The sequence below is a fragment of the Nymphalis io genome, chromosome 25 (assembly GCF_905147045.1).
Source record: "Nymphalis io chromosome 25, ilAglIoxx1.1, whole genome shotgun sequence".
Taxonomy (NCBI): domain Eukaryota; kingdom Metazoa; phylum Arthropoda; class Insecta; order Lepidoptera; family Nymphalidae; genus Nymphalis; species Nymphalis io.
In genome coordinates, this window is record NC_065912.1 from 1,608,983 (window position 1) to 1,624,383 (window position 15,401).

Here is a 15,401-nt window from a genome sequence, read left to right on the forward strand (position 1 = left end):
AAAAATACTTTAAAACTGATTACTTGAAAACTGACGAGAGAGAGCTAAGTTAATAAAAAGTTAAGTTTTTTTATTAAAAAATGAATTAAATGCTTCATAATTTTTATTAACATAAAGGAACGCGAGTACGAAAGCTAGCAGCATTTCCCCCAGTTAGAATTTTAGAAAGGGTTTTGGAGTACCTAATACCTAATATCATGCGATTGAAGCCACGAGCGGAAGCCAGTCTTTTAAACCGATATTGAAACTAATTTTTAAAAGTTAATCTCATTGAACAATATTATGATATTCGAATACCTGTATATATGTATTAGTCAGTTAAATATTTATAAAAACAACACCATTAGCCGGACACAATGCACACACAGGAAGAGTCGAGAGGTACTCAAACAACTTCCAAGGTAGCCAGCGGTCGGTATTTGTGCTGTAGATCACTACGCCAAAAGGTACGGTATTTATGTTATCTTTATATATGTATACTAGGTCTTTAACCGCGGCTTTGCTCTCGTCATAATACAGAGTTCGTAATTACCAATTTCCATAGCTCTTTTTACAAAAATGGAGGATTTTCATACAAATTTTCATTGGCTTTGTCACTTTAAGTGTTAAATTATCAAAATAACTTCTTTAGTGTCGACTTCCTGTTTAAAAGGTGTTTAGAAATTTTCATAGTGTTCGTTGTTAAACATTTTATATATGTAAATAATTCTTTTGTATGTGTGTATATCACTGAACTCCTCCGAAACGGCTGAAACAATTTTAAATATTTTTTAAGTGTATGTTTGAGATGTAATAATAATAATGATAATATCCTGGGACATTTCTCACACACGGCCATCTGATCCCAAATTAAGCAGAGCTTGTACTATGGAAATCAGACAACTGATATACTACTTTTCTTTTGTAAATACATACTTATATAGATAATTACACCCAGACTCAGGACAAACAGACATGTTCATGCACACAAATGTCTGTCCTGGGTGGGAATCGAACCCACAACCTTCGGCATGAAAGGCAAGTGTTCTACCAACCACGCCAACCGGCAAATAATAAGTTTGATATATTATTGTTATGTCTAGAAAATCTTATTAATAGTAAGTTTTCGATTTTATTCAATGTACAGACATACAGGTTTCTACTGCTTAATTATATGTATATATGACAAGTTCATCACATGGTACTTGGCAACACTCTGTCATTGCCGGTTTGTTGCCAACTTTAAAAATTAAATGCAAACTGTCCATTTATTATTTACATTTTTTATCGTCAGTACTTACCCGATAATTATATATGTAATGATATCATATTCAAAAAACATTTACACGAAGTACACATTTATATCGCAAGTGAATTTGAACTTTATCATAAAGTTTTAAAGTACAAAATAGTACTAACATCGTAATAAAGAGTAATGTATGTTTTACTTGTTCAAATCGCTCGAATATATTTAATTGAATTTAGACCTTCAGTTGTTGGAATAAGTTTTGTATTGAGTTATTTTGATACTGTATGTGCTTGTATACAAATTGGCTACTTCTCTGAGTATGAGTCTCGGAGGTAATAGGCGGGGCTAATGCCTAGGGTTGGCACTGTTTAATTAATAATATAATTCACATAAAGTTTTAGTATTAATAAAAAAAATTATATTAAGGTATTACTACTATTCCTATACTGCCTCGTTGGTCTAGTGCCTAGATGTAGGGCCATCGACCCGAGGGTCCTGGGTTCAATTCCCAGGTCGAGCGCACACACTTGGGCACTATAATATCTCCTGCGCAGTTGGCTATTCTTTCTTGAGATTGGTCGCCGTGGCCGAAATCAGTCTGAAGGACATTATTATTATTATTCCTATTTACCTCTCCAATTAAGTGTAACGCTTGTGTTAGGATTGAGGACCATTTTAACTTAAGGGGTCCGGATTAAACCGCCGATTTTTACATTGATAGGCTCCCTGTAAATCATTGCTCTATTGACTCTTTAATTGTAAATGCATTCCTTCTCGGTTGAGATGGGAAAGAGTTCAGTTGCAGGACTAACGTACTGACTTAGGCACACACACATAGCAACGTAAACACTACCAACGTCCAGACTACTGGTCCAGCATACTGGAACGCTACTCAGAATCACTAGACATCGGACTCTGCATTGTAAGCTAGCCTCACTTGTTTTGCTAAAATCAATAATATAAAAATATGATCATATTAGGCTCGAAAAATAAAAACTAAAAATAATACTTTAAATTTTAGTAAGTGGCAACCCTGGCTCATTCTCCTTAGGGCCATCAATATAACAATTTAACAGGAACATTTCAACAGCTATAAATTAAGGCAACAAACCAAACTAGCTCCAACCACTGAGCCTAAGGGTTACATTACGCTATTACAGTCGCATTAGAGAGTATTACTTTAATACCTCAGTCTGTAAATAATCTAGGTACTATTTGAGTCTATTTAGTGACTAATAATTGTCTGGAATCTAGAAAAGTCTAAGAGTTAATGTCTATTTTAAAGCTTAAGTCGTTCTAGGAAGAGACTTTTGCTTTCAACGTGGCTTGTTACAAGCAATCTGTTCTACGTAACCTCACAAGCGATTAATATTTTGAAGTTATATTTATGTACCGTTAAAAAAAGCGACAGCATATGTATTTCCCACGGCTGGGCTAAATTACTTACTCGTCAAAGATTTGGAGCTGACTTCACCACCGAAATTGAGATAAGCACAAATTAAACGATGATGTTAAGTTTGTGCGGTTTCCAATCTAAGACTTTTCGCTTAGGAGACCTGTATTCTATCTACTGAGCCATTAGCGTTAAGAATAAGCTCCTTAATAATAAACATAATTAATTGTTTAGTTATTTTAAATAGCCTTTAAAAGAAAAAAATATATAAATAGGCGTACATTCACGATCAGAATGGAGATTCTAATTTTGAGGCTTAATTGTCTATACTAATATCGTAAATGCGAAAGTACGTCTGTTTGTTACGCTTTCACGGGTAAACTAAGGAACCGGTTTTAAAGGAATTTGGTATCAAGCAAGCTTGAACCCCAAGGAAGGAGAATTATAGTTTTTTATATCTAATACGCGGGTGAAGCCGTCGGTAAAAACTACTAAAAATATATTTAGAGAACAGATTATAAAGATAATAATAATTAAGTGTGAAAAAATCGATTGGCACCTTCTCGTCCAATGTTGTAACTCAAATACGTAGATAAAAACAATGAAGTATAAAGAAACTCTTCAGATATAATAAATTGTCTCTTGTTTAAAAAATAGCGCCAAAATACATCACAAATCATATTCTTATATTCCAAGAAGGCTGTAATTGGACCGATATTGGCCCAAATCATGGGCTTTAGGGCCAAATTGGACCCCATAAAATAATGATCTAATGAAACGCCTGCAGCGATACCTTTCTGAATAATTTTACATGTAGTGTTTTGTTTTTTTTTTATCATTAGATTAATGTATTTTTTTAATCTGTTGAGATGCCATGGAATGGTTCTATTCTTCCTAGTTTTTTTTAAACGTTTATTATATATTTTTCTAATATCTAAATATAATATAAGGAATAAGTTATATAAGCAACAGTCTCTAATGCGAGTTGGTGAGTTTTGGACACATATGTCATGTGCCAATTTTATTCGGTGAACCGAGTACGAGAACTATAAACACAGATTAAGTACATGAAAATTCAGTGGTGATAACCCGGGTATGGTCCTGGGTATGGACATGGCTAATCTGTCACCGGGTTTTATCTATAAACTATATACTTTTTTTTTATTTATAGGTAGGCTGACGTTAATCGGCCGCTTGCGTTAGACATTGGCGATGTAAGAAATATTAACCATTCCGTGTCGCCAATGCGCCACCAACCTTGGGAACGAATATGTTATATCTTTATACTGGCTTACTTCGAACCGGAACACTAAGTATTACCGATTAGCGGTAAAACATTTGAAGATTGGTTGGTACCTACTGGTGGTAGACGAGCTTGCACAAAACCCTACCATCTAATAAAAGTTAAATGAAAATATTCTGGTTTTTAATTAATAATTTGTGTGAGAAATATGTATTTTGTTTTGTTTTTTTTTTTTTGTTATTCTTACGAGTTTTTCAACGAAACATTTTTATGTTCTATATTCAAATCAAAGTTTTCTAAATGTTTCCTAAATAATAAATAACGAACCGCGAACAGGGTCCGAGTGTTAAGGCGTTTCAGAATTATTTATAGCTTTTAATTACTTATCAGACGCCTCCATTTTGCACTGCGATGTGTTCGCTCCGTTCGGTGTTTACCACGTTCGACTTATACACTTTTGATATTCATTAAAAAAACACATTATATTCGAATTTTAAATAAAAATAAATGTCTTAAATGCAAAAATATTATTTACTAGTGTTTTTCAAGGAATACACTAATATAAATAAAGATTTTAGTCTTATTAAATTTGATTGTGTTTTTTAAAATTATAGTGACGGAATATTTTGTCGCAGGATTGTAAATTGATTTCATAGTATTATTAATTAATAAGTACAAAGTAGAAATTTAGTATAGATTGTATCTATAAATACATAAAATACAAGTAACAAAAATATATGGTAATGCAACACGTGACAAATGAGAAACTTTTTTACGTCAGAAATTCACTCAAACATACTAATTTCTAAGACCAAAGTATGAGACAGATAGATATAATATAAACATAACTTAGGTGAAGCTAGCTAAGGTGATACTAAATAGTTTTTTTTATAGTATAGGTAGGCGGACGAGCATATGGGCCACTTGATGGTAAGTGGTCACAAACGCCCATAGACATTGACATTGTAAGAAATGTTAACCATCGCTTACAACGCCAATTCGCCAACAACTTTGGGAACTAAGATGTTATGTCCCTTGTGCCTGTAATTACACTGGCTCACTCACCCTTCAAACCGGAACACTACAATACCAAGTTTTGCTGTTTTGCGGTAGAATATCTGATGAGTGGGAGTGAGCGGGTGGTATAGTAAAGTAGCACCATTGCGTCCGTTTTTACGAGTGCGATCGGGAGCATACAATTCATGCACACATTAACAATTTTGTTTTGACATCGTCACGCACACTAACACAAACTACACACACGCGTCATTTGTTTTTACTTATACGCTTTGTCTATCTTAGCGTTTGAAGTTGCATACATATTCGACATGAAAATAGTGATTGTCAAATAAAGTTAAAATTAATTAATTATATTGTTAAAATGAAAAAATGTAAAAGTTTCGGTTGTAAAGGGATGACACCAGTTAAGCTTAACTCGGCCATATATTAGTCGAGTTAGCCGCATTCAATTATTGCTTTCAACTGAACGCTATTTGTTGAATCACGGTTTGTTCACGTTTATGGCTGCACCTAATTGGATGGAGTTTGAGATTATGAGATTTATAAGTGATAGATGTGTGTGTGCTTCAATAGTGGACAGTTTGGGACGCACATAGCTTTCTATTTAGTTATGAATGAACTAAGGCACAACTATGATTTTGTTTATATACGTGGTTGTAACTGTAAATGTCCCACTGCTGGGCTAAGGCCTCCTCTCCCCTTTTCGGGAAAAGGTTTGGAGCTTATTCCACGATGGTGCAACTCATGTGTCAGAATTTCAGTGAAATTAGACACATGCAAGTTCCTCACGATGTTTTCCTTCACCGTCAAGCACGAGATGAATAATAAACACATATTAAGCACATGAATATTCAGAGGTGCTTGTCCGGGTTTGAACCCACGATCATCGGTTAAAATTCACGCGCTTTTACCACTGGGTTCTCTAGGCTTTATTTACATATCCCGTATAAATATCATCGAATATTAACTCCAAACTTTTCTATCATTTATATAATCCTGTATAATATAATAAGCCTTATTTATTAATATGTTGTACTGATTCATACTTCATTTTAATTATCATAAATTTGATTTGATGTATTAAACATGGCAACGATCCAAAAATATTCATCCAAAAACCATACTTCCCATAAATGAGGTTTTATTAATAGTAGTTATATATGTGTATATATTGAATGCCTATCAAAAGTACGTCAGAAGCCAGGCCCGTAATGTAAATACACACAGGCAGACGTTGATAAGTTCAGTGGCCAATACGAATGCAATTAATTTTCTGCTTCGTCTCGTCCTATAAAGTAACTGCCTTTAAGAAGAACAGGCGAATTATTATCCGACTGCACCGTAGTTATTAATTAACTTACAAATTAGTACCGCGGGTTCGATTTTTGGAAGTACGAATTTAGACAGAACGTGTTTTGGCAACGTTTACATTTCGATTTTCGTTTCGAAAACTGTGACTTTTAATTTGAGAGTAATATTTCAAGGTCAAATGTACTTGAAACTTCGTTTGTGTAACGTTTTAATGAAACGTTTCTGACGCAACATAAATTTGTATGTATGTATATAATATATATGTATTATTTATACAATATGAAATAAATAGTATGTAAAGATTTTGAATTGAATATTTACTTGAGTAAATATATCAATATATATATAGTACACTTATGTTTGCGCACACATTTGTTCATTATAATATGTCCCGCGCAGATGGCTTTTCTCAATTGATGCATTGAATGGCTACGTGCCCTTACAAGCATTAAAATAAAAGTACCGTGAAAGCATTAACTTCCTACAACGAGCCACGTACGATATAAGTAAAATGATTTACCATTCAAAAACACGATCGAAAATTACGTATCGTATTCAGAGTTCATTCAGGCATCGAACCCCGATCCGACTTTCATATAACCACGCGCGCCCGAGCAAGGAATCAATTAGTATACGTTTCGGCGCAATTAACTGCGCACGCGCACCAATGGATTGACACGCCGACAAAACAACAACATTTTATATGCAAGATTTAATGAATTTAAATTTATTTTATACTTTCGCCGCGGAATAAATATTATACTAATGTATAATATTAGTACGTTTATTGTTACACTTTCACGGCTAAACCACTGAACTGATTTTGATGAAACTTGGTATGATGTTTAAACACCAAAAAATGACATGGGCTACTTTATCTACTAAAGATCTGTCCGATACGCGGACAAAGCAGTGGGCGAAAAATAGTTTTTAAATAAATCAATATCTCGATTAGCTTTTTCTATACCAAGTAAGTCCCTATACCATGATTGGTATCAAAATGTTTACGATAAATTTTATCCCATACACCTGAAGGTGGAAGGTAATTCAATTAAGGAATATTTAGAAACTATGATCCTATGTTCGACGGGCCGGTTGGCGTGTTTGGTAGATACTTGCCTTTCACGCCGAAGGTTGTGGGTTCGATTCGCACCCAGGACAGACATTTGTGTGCATGAATATGCCTGTTTGTCCTGAGTCTGAGTGTAATTATCTATATAAGTATGTATTTACAAAAGAAAAGTAGTATATGTAGTATATCAGTTGTCTGGTTTCCACAGTGCGAGCTCTGCTTAGTTTGGGATCTGATGGCCGTGTGTGAATAATGAATTATTATTATGTTCCGGAGTTCAGATGTCTCAGAACGGTTTTGACGTCATTCGTCATCGCATAAGCTTTGCTTAGATTTCTGAAGTTCCTTTTCATTGACTAAACGTTAGTAATCGATTAACTTGACTGTATAGTGTAGGGTATGCTTATAAACTTAAGGTCGGTAGATAAGGAACTTTGTATGAGCTGCGAGTCCAAGTTAAATGCTTCAACGAGACGCTGTATTTTACTGATCATTATACTTTATTAATACACGGGATATAACTTAGTAGCTGTATCAAAAGGCTGAAGATCTCAAGGTCCGAGTTCATATTGCCTGTTGGAATATAATAAGGTAGTTTTTTCAGTAGCAGCGCGGAGATGGAAGTGTTGTGTGTTGTGTTCACTCGGAGTGTGATTGCTGAACCATCGGATTATGAGGAATGATGGAATACCGAGTGCCTGTGTGTGCTTACTTTTTTGCACGATAATATATCTTGCGCTCTTGGATAGTATTCGTTGCGAATCGGTCCAGCGTACATCATCATTGCCGAGATAAATCGATTTGTTATAATTTTGAAAAAATAAATAAAAGCGCCTGCAACTCAATACACGTGACAATTCAAACCTTTTTATGTCAAAAACTTTTTCTTTTCTAATCAAAATCAGACGCTACAATATAGATTCGCATTTAAATTCGACCTTGAAATTTTATTCAAAACGCTCTAAGAAGCTTCCCTTTCTTATTAAATTCTCCTTTGTACATTTTTTGTTTTATATGTATGATTATACCCTTGGACCCTTGTATGATCACGTGTGTGCAATAGACAGTTCAATAAGAACAAATTAAAAGTATTTCCTCTCTCATTATAACAGAATTTTCTTTTATTTTTCAACGTTTACAAATTTATTTTCAAAGTTATGCGTTAAGTTTAATTCACTCCTTAATTTCCCAATTAAAGGACTGTCCGTTTAAATTTCGTTTACATACATATATCTTGAACGTAATGATCATTTGTGTACGCTTGCTGTAAAAACTGCGGGAGCTCCACAAGCCACCATTAGTCAAATAAACTCGCCTGTTTAGACTGAAGCTGAGTTCGGGATGCACCGGTTTACATTAGACTGATACGATTTCAATTACATCGTTTTTTAGCCTAACAATAAACAAATAACAATCATAATAATGTCCTCCAGACCGATTTCGACTACTGCGGCCAATTCAACAGAGATTAGCCAACTACGCAAGAGATATTATAATGCACAAGTGTGTGCGCAAACACAGGTGCACTTTCTATTCCCTAACTTACATAATTCGATGGGACGGCAATCAGACACGACCGGAAAGAGTTCAGGCGCAGGACCAACGGCTTTACGTGCTTTCCGAGGCACGGGAGTGTACATAATTCCAACTTCCAGACTCTGAGCTGCTACTGAGAATTTTCTGTCAGAAACACCAATAATTTTTGGCCCGACTTGGGAATTAAACCCAGGACCTCCAGGTCTGCGGTCTTATATCAAGCCACTAGACCAACGAGGCAGTCATACAACAAATAACAATAGACAATGGGTAAACAATGACGTTCATATGACTCGATTATAGCTGATCGAGATCCTAAGCTATTTATTTTGATTTAAAAATCCAAAGCAAAAGTATATATAAGTAAGTATCTAATGATTAATTTATTTTTATTTTTAGTGTTTAATTGATGTATGCCTCTTTTCTTTATGTACTAATTTATTTGTTACATATTGTTACATATATATAAAATATTTACATAAATATACTGTAATGCAACTGTCCTAGTATCAACATTCCTAAACACATCTCTGAAGGAAGAGAATATTGGCTGGATGTACTCTTGAGCGATTAATAGCTATGGCAGCCATTTTTGACAGAAATTGATATAATGGATACAAAAGGTGGGACTTCTGGAGGGCATCCTCTACGATTAAACCTTTAGGTTAATCAGAAATATTTGAAGACGGTACTAGAACTCAACAATATTCAGTCAGCATTTAATAACCTTACTTTTTGTTTATCAACAACTTTTGTTTATTTCAACTAAAACGGGAATCACTTGAACCCGTTATTTGTTTTTGTGCGCCGTTATAAGATTTGTTATAATTTTATACATCTTGCAATACCACGACAGCATGATTGCTATAAAGTAAGTAAATTCGACGTACATTAAAATGATAGAATTAAAGTAATAACCTATATTCGGCTTGGAGCTGATACCATCAAGTTCAAGAGCGGATAGGGACCTGGGTACGTGCATCTCTTCCCTCACTGGAACTGTCAAGATTAATGAAATTGATGATGATGACAATTCTACATAGGCCATATTGGCTCTAGAATAGTACGACAGAATATCAAAAATATTTTCATAAATAAATGTTTCAATAAAACAGTATATAGCGATACATTGAAATAAAACTTATTTATAATCATTATTAGTAATTATTATTAATTTAGATTATGTTCATTTCAAATATTAACGACGAACAAGGCCTTAAGTATATAAAAATATGAATTAAATTAGCTACTGTACATATCATGACCGCTTGGAATGGTGGCAAGATTTCTAGCAGCATTTCTCCGAATAAATTATACTATACAATCCTATACTAATATTATAAATGCGAAAGTAACTCAGTCTGTGTGTTACGCTTTAATGGCTAAACCACTGAAACGCTTTACTTTTTTATTGCTAAGACACCTCTCCCTACAAAGGCGGACAAAGTCGCAGGCGAAAACCACTTAAGAATTACAGATATTGTTCATATCGCAAGTAAATAGTGTAAACGGTATCCCGAGTTCCTGTCGGGCTGCATCGTAAATCGGCTACGGTGTGAAATATGATCAAATTCGCGTTGATGTGTTTACGAGCGTTCCCGTGATGATATTGATTGCTTCCAAAGCAAGTGTTGGACATCATGGAGTATCTGATAATAATGAATATTGGTAACTTCATATACACTATTCCAATAGTAGAAGTAGAGATAAACAGACATTAGGTTCACATATACATGAAATTTGCTAATAGATAGGATATATTGATCATATATATATATATATTGTTTTTTATTTTTTTATTTTATATATTATAAATTATTCATTCATTATTGTCAGTGTCGCATATCAATTTCTTGACACTTCACGAATGTTTTCTACGGCGATTTCGCGTTTGTTCTTGAATAATAGCCAAATGAAATAGCCTCACAGCTTCTGTTACGTGTACTGCTTGTTGTACACGTTTTAATTTCTTTGATCAGTAAGCATGCTCTAAAATTTGTTTACTATATTAATTAAATATCATTTTAATGTCAATATTATAAAAGCGAATGTAGCTCTGTCTAGGCTAAGCTGATGAATGGACTTTAGTGAAATTCAGTATGAAGTAAGAATAAAACCCAGGGAAGGATATAGGCTACTCTTTATACATGACTCTTGGTCCTACTCCTAACACTCGTGTGAAAACTAGTATAGAAGGTGGATTACCAGGGTGGCGGCGAAAATGACGATACGTTATATAAGAAAACACTTGTAATGCTCGTTACAACGGTTACAATACCAATGCCCGATATATTTAAACTGGCGGTATTTATACAAAAACATCTTGACCTAATTTAATACTAAATTTACAAACTTAAAAGATAATATTAAACATTGTTTATCTTAATTATTCTAATGATTATTTACGGACAAATATTATTTAATAATACAGGATTATGTAACATTAAATATTAAAGATTAATATATTACACCGGAAGTTGATAAGCAGCAGATAACCTAGCCAGACCAGTAAAATAAGAGCTTAATCCTTACATTATACATAATAAAACAAAATCATTATAGCATTGATTAATCAACATAATTTGAGAAAATATAAATAAACAATAAGCACTATTTATTAATTGCGCCGGAAGCTGACAAGCAGAAGGCGCCATAAAATGTTCCAAGTATAAACAAATATGAATCAACTATTTATTTGATTATGAAATTACTAATTAAATTGTTAAACAGAAGTTTTAATCTATACTTACAAATAATCATCAAGATGTACCCGAACTAGCCGTATATGTAGGACCGGAAGTATTAATTGATAACATTCGGCCATCCTGTGTATGCCGTGTCCCACGGCGATCAGCGCTGCTATTGGCGCCTGGTTTGTCGCTGCTGTACGGCACCTGAAGTTGACATGTCTAAGCCGTAATTAAATCTTGTATTACCTAATTTAAGTATACAACTTTTATTTATCCTAGATAACACAACTTTTATTCGTCCTCCTTCACACAGTCTTCGTTTGTCTTAGCTCACAGAGTTTTTATTTATCCTATATCACACAGTTTTTATTTATCCTCCATCACACAGCTTTTATTTGTCCTACATCACACAGCTTTTATTTGTTCTACATCACACAGCTTCAATGAGATCTTGAATCTTTTCATTTACAATTTCATTTTCCTTATGAGAGAGTCGATAAGGCTTGCAATAGACAGGCTCCTCAGTTTTGGTTTGAATATGCATTTCCAGTACATCTGTACATCCTAAATCTTTTGTATTTTTGGCAAATAAATATCTGTATTTATTCAGTAACCGTAACAGTTGACTGCAATCATCCCTTTCTAAATCGCCTACATCTATATCAGATAATTGCAATTCCTCGTTAGTGAATTGGTCAAATATCATAATATCCGTACTACTTTGTAAACTGTCATGTTTACCAGTAACAACTTCCGCGCGTGCTTTTAGTTTATTCGGTTCCCATTCAATAACTTCGTTTCCGATATTAATTATTTTTAAAAAGCAATCTTTCGACCTTACAAGTCCCCCTAAAATTACATAGGACATACAGCCTAACTCAACATATACAGAACTCACAAGATATGTTTCATTACTATTAGTATCCAGATAAAGTTGCACCAAAGCAGCACTTTGTTGTGGTACAACTGTGTCTCAAATACACTGGAAATTTTGTTACAAAGTCTGTATCACATAGTTTTATATCGCTAAGAGTACTATTAAAAGTATCACTACTACCAATAAATTTAACAGAATTTTGTGATATAATTAAACTGTTATTAGGTTGATTTATCATTGATTGTCCGATTATTAAATCTATATCATATCAGCATATGCCATAGTGAGAATATTTAATTTGCTGCCCGTATCTATGTATACGATGAGACTACAACCATTAATTGCTACTACCTTTTTATACAAATCTATGTATATGTTGTATGTTGTAAATAAAACATCACTTACTTTTTGGTGTGAAGAGCTGGCCGCATGCCAGCAGCTGGCCGACGTGTGACCCGGGCGATGGCACACCTCGCAGCGTGGCACCTTGCAGTCCTTTGCTTCATGACCTTCTCTTCGACAGGCGTAACATTTCTTCGGTTGAAAGTCACTCCCTCTTGCAATTGTAGCAACGGCGCCCGCTCTTCGCCACGTGGTAGTCAGTCGCGGATGGCTGGCTTCAATTTGTCTGTAGTTTTCCAATGACGACAAATACCCGTAGTATAGTTGCTGTGGTGTACTGCATTGGAAAGCTTTCGCGTTGACTCTTATTTCCATGGGTACACCGCGAATTATGCACGAAATTGCAGACTCGCCAATGATATTGCATTTTTTTAATAAGGAAACCTTCTCGTGGAAATATTTTGTCATAGCTTCCGTATTCGTTTTCTTTCTAGCAAGCATAGATTCAAGTAGATCCACAAAGTCAGTAGAACGTGGGAACGCGGTCCCTAAAGCGTCCTTCCACTCCATCCATGTGAGGTCATAGTCATCCAGATCGTCATACCAGTCTCTAGCCGACCCTCGAAGACGTATCTGCATGATGAACTGTCGATCTTTGTTGTCCCATCCGTACACGTCGCCCAATTGGTCGATCTTATGCAACCATCCCTTGACGTTGCTAGATTTTTCATCCGGTTGGAACGTTGGAATAACCTCCGCATCGGTTTGGGTGACACGCCGCTTCTTATATCGCTTGTTTTTCTCCAAGATCTCTTCGTCATCGGATGAAGAAAAAAAACTTGATGATTCGACGCTGTCGAGTACAGCGTTCTCGCAGCGTCTCCTTTTCTTCGTACCAAGTCCGTCGATATATGGGCCAGACATTATCCCACTTCTGAAGTATAGAAGGTGGATTACCAGGGTGGCGGCGAAAATGACGATACGTTATATAAGAAAACACTTGTAATGCTCGTTACAACGGTTACAATACCAATGCCCGATATATTTAAACTGGCGGTATTTATACAAAAACATCTTGACCTAATTTAATACTAAATTTACAAACTTAAAAGATAATATTAAACATTGTTTATCTTAATTATTCTAATGATTATTTACGGACAAATATTATTTAATAATACAGGATTATGTAACATTAAATATTAAAGATTAATATATTACACCGGAAGTTGATAAGCAGCAGATAACCTAGCCAGACCAGTAAAATAAGAGCTTAATCCTTACATTATACATAATAAAACAAAATTATTATAGCATTGATTAATCGACATAATTTGAGAAAATATAAATAAACAATAAGCACTATTTATTAATTGCGCCGGAAGCTGACAAGCAGAAGGCGCCATAAAATGTTCCAAGTATAAACAAATATGAATCAACTGTTTATTTGATTATGAAATTACTAATTAAATTGTTAAACAGAAGTTTTAATCTATACTTACAAATAATCATCAAGATGTACTAGAACTAGCCGTATATGTAGGACCGGAAGTATTAATTGATAACACTAGTTTATAATAAAACACTGTCCTACTTAACTACTTATAAACATTATAAGTAGTTAAGTAGGACAGATAAATTCCCTGATATTCAAAACGCCATTTTATCACCAATCCAAATTCATACCATAGATCATTTTAAATCTCGACCCATAATTGACATTTTTATTCAAAATTGTTTATTTGTTCTCTTGTCATTAGAATAGGCGATATGATAAAGCTGTGAACCCATAGTGAAGCATCGCTTTAGACGGATTAAATGAATTTGAAGAAGCTAGTGCATGTTTGTATAAGCTATCTTGCGAACGTTTTCTAAATATCTCGATTAGCAACGCTATTAGTTATATTGATGGTTAGCTTCCATCCGCAGTTACGATCACGTAAAACGGGAAGGAGTCGGATGCGTAGTCTATATGTTAACTCAGAGTGTAAGCTCATTTCCAAATTTTGTCTATAAGTCAGAAGTTTATGCGTGAAAGAATAACAAATCCATCCTTACAAACCTTTGCGTTTATAATACCGAGATATACTCCTGAGTGATTAATAGCTATGGCGGCCATTTTTGATGATTTAACAACTGCGATAGAGATGTTATAGTGAATAATTGTATGCATTTTAGTGTGTCCTGCGTTCAATTCCGATAACACACCTCACAGTCAGGTTTCTTGTCTTTCCAAATAAGGAATTTTATTTAAAAAAAAATTTAAAGCTTTCTATGTACTACATATGATTGCAATTGTATATAACAATTTATTATTTTGACTGTCCTTCAGTGGGTATATTATATACCTATATATTCATATTACTTATGTAACTGTAAGAATTTTACTCATACGAAATATGGCCAGCAGCAATAGACAGCAAATTATCAAACTATAACATGTACTTAAATTTAATGAACAGATTTTTAGTTTTAATTAATATTCGAATCAACGTTGCCTATTTTCCTGTTTCAAATATTTATCATTTAAAATAAATCAAATCAGTTTTAGCAGCTAAATCGCTCCTTAATGTAACAGTACACTTCAAAGAAAAGCAAAATGGCCGATTACCGTTGAGAAACCTTGAAATTTCAAATGTTGAAACTAAACAAAAATCCTGCAATTTAAAAGTGAAATGTCCCGGCAGAC

At 34.2% G+C, this 15,401-nt stretch overlaps 1 pseudogene; it reads right to left on the minus strand.

Annotated features, from left to right (window-relative positions):
• Positions 1-11,522: 11,522 nt before the first annotated feature.
• Positions 11,523-13,473, minus strand: LOC126778306 (uncharacterized; annotated as a pseudogene).
• Between the last annotated feature and the right edge of the window lie 1,928 nt (positions 13,474-15,401).